The 10,518-nt window shown below is 42.7% G+C and overlaps 1 non-coding gene across 1 annotated transcript; it reads left to right on the forward strand.

The window, feature by feature from the left end:
- The first annotated feature begins 241 nt into the window (after positions 1-241).
- Positions 242-316, forward strand: Trnas-uga (transfer RNA serine (anticodon UGA)). Its single transcript has one exon. It is a non-coding gene; the product is annotated as a tRNA-Ser (tRNA).
- Positions 317-10,518: the final 10,202 nt, after the last annotated feature.

The raw sequence follows: 10,518 nt of genomic DNA on the forward strand, positions 1-10,518 counted from the left end.
AGCCAGCCTGGGGGACGTTTCCAGAATGAGATTTTCATTCTGCAGCGGAGTGTGCGCTGATATGAAACTTCCTGGCAGATTAAAAACTGTGTGCCCAACCGAGACTCGAACTTGGGACCTTTGCCTTTCGCGGGCAAGTGCTCTACCAACTGAGCTACCGAAGCACGATTCACGGCCGGTACCCACAGCTTTACTTCTGCCACTATCTCGTCTCCTACCTGTGGGTAGCGGGCGTGAGTCGTGCTTCGGTAGCTCAGTTGGTAGAGCACTTGCCCGTGAAAGGCAAAGGTCCCGAGTTCGAGTCTCGGTCGGGCACACAGTTTTAATCTGCCAGGAAGTCTCTACGTTATTTGATTTTCGAACAGCTGAGCAAAACTAAACGTACTCAGACATTTCTCTCTTTACTTTCTGATCATCACTAAACTGACACACAACATTTTTAGCGCAAGGCAATCTCACTTTCAATAATCCCTACAAAGGAATGGCCCTGACTAACAATAACCTATACCTTTCATGAATCACTTACCTCACAAAAATCTTCATTACTCGAACTACTGCAATACAGCGAGCACCCATACTGCTAGCTAAATAAAAGATTCTAACTACTGAGGGCCCTAACTTCTGATAGGCATAGTTAGCAAATGAAAGATTTTGATAGAGAACAATGTATTTACCTTAATAGTGTTCAAAAGTCAATATATATATGTATATATATATATATATCAGTTCATGACATGCAGTCTTACAAATTTACTGTCTCTGATGGACACACGTCCAGATAAACCGCTCTCAAAACTCCGCCATCTCTCTCCCCACATCCACCACCGCAGGCGGCTCACCTCCAACTGCGCAGTGCTACGCCCTGTTCATATCCAACTGCCCGACACTACAATAGCGACTATTCCAACAATGCCAACCAGCCACAGACTTCACACAGCACAGTCAGTGATTTTCATACAGAGGGCTACTTACAATGTCATCTCGTAATAACTTGTTGCGGTACAGTTGAGTTGTAGGGGCTAGCTTTCCACGCCGTGAATCGTGCGCGGTTGTTCATCAAATCCGCATGTATTTCATCCATAAGGCGGTTGCTTCACGCCATTCGCGCAAGCACAAAAGCTTCTTAAGACGTGCACAACTGAAGGTGTGCTCGCGGCCCTGATGCCAGGTTTCAGGGAGTCTTGTAGAGGACTAGCAATGTAGCATGGCGTGGTAGATTTGGTGCCGTATGTTTCAGATTAACCGTGTATGTTATATTTAACAGCACGAAAAAAAAAAAAAAAAAGAAATCCGCAAGGTGTCAAAAACTAAGGCGTACGCGTGCTCTTGCGCTGTTACACAACAGTCGCCACTGGTTTGCTATCCGTTTTTGGCGTTGCAGTTTTAACGGCCAGTGGTGTAGTTTATGACAAGTACTGAACGCTCACGATTCTCGGCCGATACTTCACCTTCCAGAGGGCTGACTGTTTAGAGCGCAACGACTGCGCACCCTCAAGAGACGGCCGACACTGGGACCTGCGCTGTGCGATGTGTCGCCGACAGCGCACGCTCATCGTTCAGCAGGGAGCGGCGAGGCGCGGCGATCCAGCAGTGACGCCCCGGGCCGTAACGCGCCAAGTTTTTAACGACCCGCCATTGTGCTTTATGGAATTGTTTTGCATTGCGGTGGTGGCCGTTACAGCATGACGCACACAAAAGGGCCACCTGCACGAGAATAGATCGTTACGCGCAATTCATTTCCGAGGCTGACCGTGCATAATGAAGATACGGGCAGCCGAAACTAATGTCTGCGCCCACAGACCGGGCACACAGCCATATTTCGTTTCGTTCCGTTGTTTTATCTTTACGCAAAACGTAAAAAGTACGGACGCTGAAGTAGAAACCACGAACGAATGATTGGAACGTTTCTACAATTTCTTGAATTCTGGAATTTTTGGTTTTGGCTGGCTCACGTGAGTTATAAGGCCCTTAGCTACACCATCGGAAACTGGAGCAAATTTAGTATCACAAATTGCGAAATATTTTACATCACTGCAACTTAGTTGTTCGTTCCTAACGTCATCTCAAGAAGATTAACATTTATAATAATAGAAAAAAATAACAGCTCAAGGTGCATGATAAATACGTATCTTGTTTCACGGTCATTTTGGCTATTAAATTATACTTAGTAATTTCGATATAAAGAAATTAAGTTTGTTAAACGAAAGTAGCGGGAGCAGTAAACATCGCTGATATGAATAATGTTGCTTAATAAGTTGAAATCATATTTACGTTTAACTTGTATCTACAGGATGGTTCTAAAAGAGCGCCGAATTTGAAATGTCAAAGTAAGAAGTTTATTTTTGCAAAAAAACACAAACAAAAGACACAAACATATTCATCGAACCTTGCCATTTCATGTATGAAATATGTGTGGCATATGACCTCCTATCCATGAAATTCACTATGACTGCACCACAAATTTTTACGTCAGTTTCGCTGGGAACTCTTCGACTTTTCTCTTTGTCATCAGTCCCCTAGGACTTAGAAATACTTAAACCTAACTATACTAAGGACATCACACACATCCCTGCCCTAGGCAGGATTCGAACCTGCGACCGTAGCGGTCGCGCGGATCCAGAATGTAGAGCCTAGAACCGCTCGGCCACTCCGCACGGCGCTTTTGCCTTTCAAATCACGGGTGTTTCATGGTTTAGTGGCATACAAAATTGACTTAAGACGACGCTAAAGAAGAAAGTCACAAGGAGTTAAGTCACATCATCTTGGTGCCCATTTATTATCAGACCTGAGTTTTACAGGCGATACGGGAACCGCTCATAGAATAACTGAACTGTTTTGCGGGAAGTATGGCACGTGGCACAATCCTGCTGAAAACACAACGCTTCAGTTTCCATTCCATCGAACTCAGGCCATAAAAATGTCTTATCATCACACGGTATCGGTCTCCATTGACTGTTGTAGTTTGTCCTGCCGCAAATTCAGAAAAAATAAGGCCCGATGACGCCGCCCGACCAAAAACCACACAAACTGTCATCCGTTGTTGGTGCGTTTCCCTTTCTTGGGCCACCCAACGATTTTCTGTCACCCAGATACGGCTGTTCTCCTTATTTACGAAACCATTTAAGTGAAAATGTACTTTATTGGTGAAGATGATGTTGTTTGAGGATCTGTTGTCCTACAGTCGTCCTCACAGAACCATGACAACAAAGTGTCGTCTGTTCCAGTGATCCGTCCCTCGACCCTGCTGAGTTTCCTAAATTTTATAAGGAAGCTAATGGAGACCGTAACGGAGAATTTACTGTACCGAAGAACTGCTTAAGCTCTATTGTTGCGAACGGTGACGAATTGATTTCATCGGACTAACAGTAACACTGCCACAAACCACCGCAATCTTCTACTTACTTCGACAGAACGACGACGCCAAGGACTTTTAAGGTTTACAGTTGAACCCATATCAAAGAATTTTTTCATAAGTCTGCGAAATATTAATTGACCTTGAACCTCACTACGCCCGAGTTGCACGAAGTCGCCTCATATTTGCTGTATAGCTTTCCCCATTGTAATAAAAGGTTTTCACGATTAGCACACGTTGTGCACAAATGAAGTGCTCCATGATTGGACACCAAATGCAAGAAATTCAAACTGAGTCAACAGTCGGAATGTTCCTGGTAATAGAAACGAATCAAAACAATGACCGCAACCTACAAACGAAAATTAACTAGTCATTTCAAAACCGGCGCTCTTCTTTTTCAACCGCACTGTGAAAGATAACTTGTTTCGACTATTTAATTGATTGAGAGTGTTGGCAAAATTTAATGTACTAACAACATTAATTTTACCAAACAAGCCATAGATTATACTAAACTCTGTTACAGATTGAATTCCCTAAACAATTAACAGATCCTTAAGCACTCCACTGCGTGGCGCCTTGTTGACCAAGACAGTTTAACTAGGTGATCAGTGCGTCAAGTACTGTGGCCCTAAAATGTGGATAACGAAAGCTGAGTTGTTCTGACACTGAGCAGACATTGAGTGATCAAATCTACTGAATTTTCTCTACATAGGTGCAGCTTAGAGCAAGTGGCGATTGAGACCCGTACGCCCTGACAATGCAGTACGTTACCCTGGTTACTTAGTGTGGCGGCGTGATCTGCGGCTGGCGAGATGTGTGAGGCGGAGGAAGTGAGACGTAAATCGATGCGGCCACGAAATAAAGGCAAAAATCTCACGGTCTAGCGATCAGGCAGACGGATCGCAATTTACTCTCTACCAGAGCTCTGATATCACAGTAGATTTCAGTATGTGACACACCTGTTCGTTGATCGTACCAAGGATCAGTTTGGCTCACTTATACGACAGACCGCACAAGGATACCAAACGTCAAGACTGGTAAACCAAAACCGAATATATGTGCCCTCTTTTTTTTTTTTTTTTTTTTTTTTTTTGGTCATCAGTCTACTGACTGGTTTGATGCGGCCCGCCACGAATTCCTTTCCTGTGCTAACCTCTTCATCTCAGAGTAGCACTTGCAACCTACGTCCTCAATTATTTGCTTAAGGTATTCCAACCTCTGTCTTCCTCTACAGTTTTTGCCCTCTACAGCTCCCTCTATTACCATGGAAGTAATTCCCTCATGTCTTAGCAGATGTCCTATCATCCTGTCCCTTCTCCTTATCAGTGTTTTCCACATATTCCTTTCCTCTCCGATTCTGCGTAGAACCTCCTCATTCCTTACCTTATCAGTCCACCTAATTTTCAACATTCGTCTATAGCACCACATCTCAAATGCTTCGATTCTCTTCTGTTCCGGTTTTCCCACAGTCCATGTTTCACTACCATACAATGCTGTACTCCAGACGTACATCCTCAGAAATTTCTTCCTCAAATTAAGGCAGGTATTTGATATTAGTAGACTTCTCTTGGCCAGAAATGCCTTTTTTGCCATAGCGAGTCTGCTTTTGATGTCCTCCTTGCTCCGTCCGTCATTGGTTATTTTGCTGCCTAGGTAGCAGAATTCCTTAACTTCATTCACTTCGTGACCATCAATCCTGATGTTAAGTTTCTCGCTGTTCTCATTTCTACTACTTTTCATTACCTTCGTCTTTCTCCGATTTACTCTCAAACCATGCTGCGTACTCATTAGACTGTTCATTCCGTTCAGCAGATCATTTAATTCTTCTTCACTTTCACTCAGGATAGCAATGTCATCAGCGAATCGTGTCATTGATATCCTTTCACCTTGTATTTTAATTCCACTCCTGAACCTTTCTTTTATTTCCATCATTGCTTCCTCGATGTACAGATTGAAGAGTAGGGGCGAAAGGCTACAGCCTTGTCTTACACCCTTCTTAATACGAGCACTTCGTTCTTGATCGTCCACTCGTATTATTCCCTCTTGGTTGTTGTACATATTGTATATGACCCGTCTCTCCCTATAGCTTACCCCTACTTTTTTCAGAATCTCGAACAGCTTGCACCATTTTATATTGTCGAACGCTTTTTCCAGGTCGACAAATCATATGAAAGTGTCTTGATTTTTCTTTAGCCTTGATTCCATTATTAGCCGCAACGTCAGAATTGCCTCTCTCGTCCCTTTACTTTTCCTAAAGCCAAAATGATAGTCACCTAGCGCATTCTCAATTTTCTTTTCCACTCTTCTGTATATTATTCTTGTAAGCAGCTTCGATGCATGAGCTGTTAAGCTGATTGTGCGATAATTCTCGCACTTGTCAGCTCTTGCCGTCTTCGGAATTGTGCGCCCTCAGCAAACGAGTAGTCCGAGACGTTTGAAGTCACCCTGTAGGTACAGTAAGAACTTCACCACAGGCTCCCCCGTCTAAACTACTCGCAAGTGAAGTCAGTCTCAGGACAGGTCCCAAGTACCAACCACACATGCCAGAGCTTCGACCAGAAGCTTACCAACCCAAAGTCTCTGCACCCGAGAGCTTCCCACATAACCAGAAAAAAAATTCCGTTTTCCCACAAAGTTCACAAACGACACTGCCTTCATACCATCTTGAGCCAATCTCAAGGTTCTACAGGCGCTAAATCTCCCCTCCCACACGACAGGACAAACTCATGTCGAACCAGGGTAAGCGTTAAAAAACCTGTGTCTCTGAAAAAAAAAGAAACCGCCAATTACTAGCTTTTTTAAGTTTTTGCAGAAGGGGAAAAGACGATTTTCTCCTAAGTCGTGTCCCTTCCCATGGCAACAAGCAAACAGATACAATCTCAAAGATCTTTATATAAATTGCCTGTGCCTTGGAACTTGTTAGTCCTAGCTATGAGGTGTAATACAGATTCCATGTCTGTTTCTCGGATGCTGGACTTTTCTTATACAACAGGGGCAGCTGAGGGAAGTGGCTCACTGGCCTTCTAGCAGTATCTGCAAACATGAAAACATGTGAGTTTTTATTACACGTGACTCTGCACGCAATGCCTGGTTTACAACTCCGTGGTGTAGACATGTTCCTTTAGACCGCCAGCCCTGCCCAGGCTTCTGCTGGCGCCATGGCAGGTATCGCAGCATTGTTCTGCTGGAGCCCTGCCCCGATGACAGACTGCCCTGTCTGCCCTGTATGGCTGTGGACCTGTCCAGCAAGATTTACTAAGGGGTGGGCTTATTGCCAATTGCTTTCGACTCCCAACAAGCCGTTTCTATGAGCTAAGAATCATAAAAATACCTCTTTCTTTTAGCGCCCTACCAGGCTCCATCAACGTCTACTCAGGCCGTTAACTTTATGGAGTCTCACTCAAGGTGCCTCAAGTTGTAATAAAATCCTTAACAATTTTCTGTTAGCAGAAAATAGTTGAGAGTAACTTGTCCTCTCTCAACTGTAGACAGATATATAAAGTGAACACACTGCAAGTCTTGCTGCCAGACTGTAGACATTCGAGGCAAACCATTGGAGGAGAGAGAGCCTGTTGACAATGTACTGAGACTGGAGAATAAAGGAGAGAGCCAGAAGAGAGAATTTAACAGCAGCATAATACAAACAGAGGCACAAACACTACGTTTCCAAACCAAACGGAATATAGTAGCACACAAAGCAACACGCATCTCATCTAGGGAAGAACAGGTAACTATTCATCAAATTGTCCACCAATATACTTGGTGTCCCTGCTAAGTCAGGCGCGTTTCCTGTTGTCTTTCGGCAGATATTTGCACTCAGTTATTCCCACGTGTAGTTGGAGTCAGCCAAAACAAATACTGCTCATTACAGAAAGTATCAGTTAGTTTCCCATGTTTTTAAATGGGAATTTTATGCACCCATTCCACAGAGCGGCCTCACATCAGTCATGTAGGATATTCGCCTTATCGATATGTAGTAACAGGAACACTAAAAAACGGTGACTACTCAGCACTCCGGCCGCCCCCGGTAGCCGAGTGGTCAGCGCGACAGACTGTCAATCCTAAGGGCCCGGGTTCGATTCCCGGCTGGGTCGGAGATTTTCTCCACTCAGGAAATGGGTGTTGTGTTGTCCTAATCATAATCATTTCATCCCCATCGACGAGCAAGTCGCCGAAGTGGCGTCAAATCGAAAGACTTGCACCAGGCGAAGGGTCTACCCGACGGGAGGCCCTAGCCACACGACATTATTAATACCAGTACTCCAACAGCGATTGAGCGACTGTGTTGCAGGGCGGTAGCAATCTGTGTGGGCCAGGGTAGCACATAAGTCGCTTTTTGAGTAATCGCTACTCATCGTGTTTAATATATACGCACAGAGCTGTTAAATCAATACAAATTCTTGGTTTAACAATAACGAAAGACGCTTCCATACATGAAAATCATCAGGAGGCACAGAAAGGCTTCCAATAAGTTATTTAATAATAACAGTGATGTTGTGAAACCATATCAGTGACAGATGTGAATACTAAACATAATTTTTAGAATATGAACTGCAGATTAAAACTGATTATATTACAGGAAGTAATTAAGGAGACGACAAAAGAACCAGTTATAAAAAATAAAATAAAAGGAGGAAGAAGAAGAAGAAGGAAAAAAAAACAAAAATCGAGAGATTCAAAGAGAACTTTAGCCAGCTATTAACAAGAAATGTACTCCATAGTTTCTTTCCCTGAAGTGCCTCACCCCCCCCAACCATGGTTTTTTTTCATATCTTTCGACTCTTATAACAGCAGTCTGGTTTCTACACAAGTTGCACATAACTGATCGCTCTATGCTGCTTTCAAAATTTCAGAGAGAGGTGTCCAGTCTACAATTTCAAAAGCTTTCTCTAAATCTGCAGATACTATTAACATACGTTTGCCTTTCACCACCTGTCTTCTAAGATAAGTCAAAGGGTCAATACAGCCTCTCGTGTTCCTATATTTTTTTAGAACCCAAGCTTCTTCTGTGACGTCTGCTACTACTATTTCTTTTATTTGTGTCAGCATGAGTTATTAGACCTTTCCAGCTATTGGATCTAAGAGGGTAGTGGCTTTCATGACGTATTTCGCATGGTTTTAATCTACGAACAAGTAAAATGATTAAGTGAGCCATAAACGTAATTTTCCTGTTTTCTGTTAAAAATGACTAATAAACGAAAAGCATCACAGCACATTTTCACAGCAGAGCTTCTCATGTTCTTTCTCGCAGCAGGTTTAACAGAAAGTGTTATTGTATAATTCTTATTCGATTTGGCACCAAACACTGTCAGTCTCACTGATTCGGCGATCATGTGGTTCGTTTCCGCTGCGCAAACACCCTCCTACATTTTGACGCTTCACGAGTGCCGATTTTCCAGAGAAAGAAAATGTTTGCAGTACACCAAATAACCACGAAGTCAGTGAAGTCTTTGAAACACAACAAAGACATGATCAACACCGCTAATACACGTTTGGCTTTCTATTTTGTCGACTTTTTTGTGCGTAAGCTGCAACTGAGCGAGTCGAACTTGACTGTATCCGTCTTTTCGGAGTCATGATGGATCGCAGTTGAGAAATTCTCATTTGATTAGCCTCCAAACGCTGTCTACGCCTTTCGTCAGTCTCACTGACTGGACAATCAATTGATTTTTCGACTCCTCACTGATGGCACATTTTCCAGAGAAATAACCACGAGCTGAAATAAATTGAATGGTTCCAACACGCTAAATTACCAATAAGCGACGTCAGTTCAGTTTTGCAACACACCAACGACATGATCACATCGCTTTTAGTTGTATTCTTCTTCGCAAAATATCAATATTTAACGCGGAATTTGTTATTGTTATGAAAACACACGACAGCAGAACTGTCAGACAGGCCGTCACATTCGTTTCATTGGGGTTTTCATACCAAAATACCAACTAGATTTCCGACTTTTACACTGCATTTTTTAATCTTTTCTTCATATAAATCACGTCCTTGCAATTACGAAAACACACACTAAACACCAGCCAATTCGTTGGAGCAGTTCTCAAGTGATGATATTGCATACATGTGACAGCAGATTTTTATTTATGTAGACAGACAGATACGCATTTATATACGTAAAAATATAATCTTTCCCACCTTCACTTTGCTGTTGATATTATTTAATCGATGTGTCCACATCACGTAGTAAAGCGCTTCCTCACTAAGTGCAGACCGACAGGGAAGCTTGGACGGTATGAAGTCTGCGTAAGCAGAGACAGGGAAAACAAAATCCTTGACGCCAAAAAGTGTTTCTGCACACAACAATCTGTACATCCTATTATACGTTCGGAAACTTGGAAATTTGTGCTAAGGTCCTGTGGCACCAAACGGCTCAGGCCATCGGTCCCTATGCGTACACACTACTTAATCTAACTTAAACTAACTTACTACGAGGGCAACACGCACAGCCATGACCGAGGGAAGACTCGAACCTTCTACGTTCGAATCTATGGGGAGAATAACAAATTTTAAAATCGATGTCAAATGGCCGTTTGTGTGAGAAAAATCTTATTGCTCGATGTTGTACATGCTTCTCCACAGATATGATCCCTGTGACGTAGAAAGGCGAGACGAGCCAGTCCAACTGACTCAGCTTTATAAAGACATCAAGCACAAATTTTCCTAAGAACACGATAGTCTAACGACAAGGTCATCGAAATTGGTTACAATTTTTGTAGTTTTAGTGACAATGTTACAAATAAAAAACACCAAAACAAAGTTAATTAAAAAAATCACTGAAATCATTACACTTGCTTCCCAACGCCTTGTGCTCTATAGAATTTTAAGAAAATGTGTACTTTTATAATGTATGTGAGTGTGTGTCTATGTGTAGGTGTGTTCGACTGTATTTAAGTGTAAATCACTGTACGCCAAAAATAATTACTGGTTGCAAAGACAAATGTAAAATTTTGTCATGTAAATTGTTTGTACTATGATGTCATTTTTTTCTCTGTCAAACAGTGTTATGGATGTAAACTAACTCATTCGACATTACAGTGAGAGACTTCGGTTTTTCCTTCTACATAAAATCACCAACGACAACGTTTTGTCCTCTAAAGTGATTTACCCACCTGAGCCCGCTCTCCTCAAGACGGGTAAATTCGCCCTGACTGACC

This window comes from Schistocerca serialis, chromosome 8 (genome assembly GCF_023864345.2).
Source record: "Schistocerca serialis cubense isolate TAMUIC-IGC-003099 chromosome 8, iqSchSeri2.2, whole genome shotgun sequence".
In the NCBI taxonomy this organism is placed as follows: domain Eukaryota; kingdom Metazoa; phylum Arthropoda; class Insecta; order Orthoptera; family Acrididae; genus Schistocerca; species Schistocerca serialis.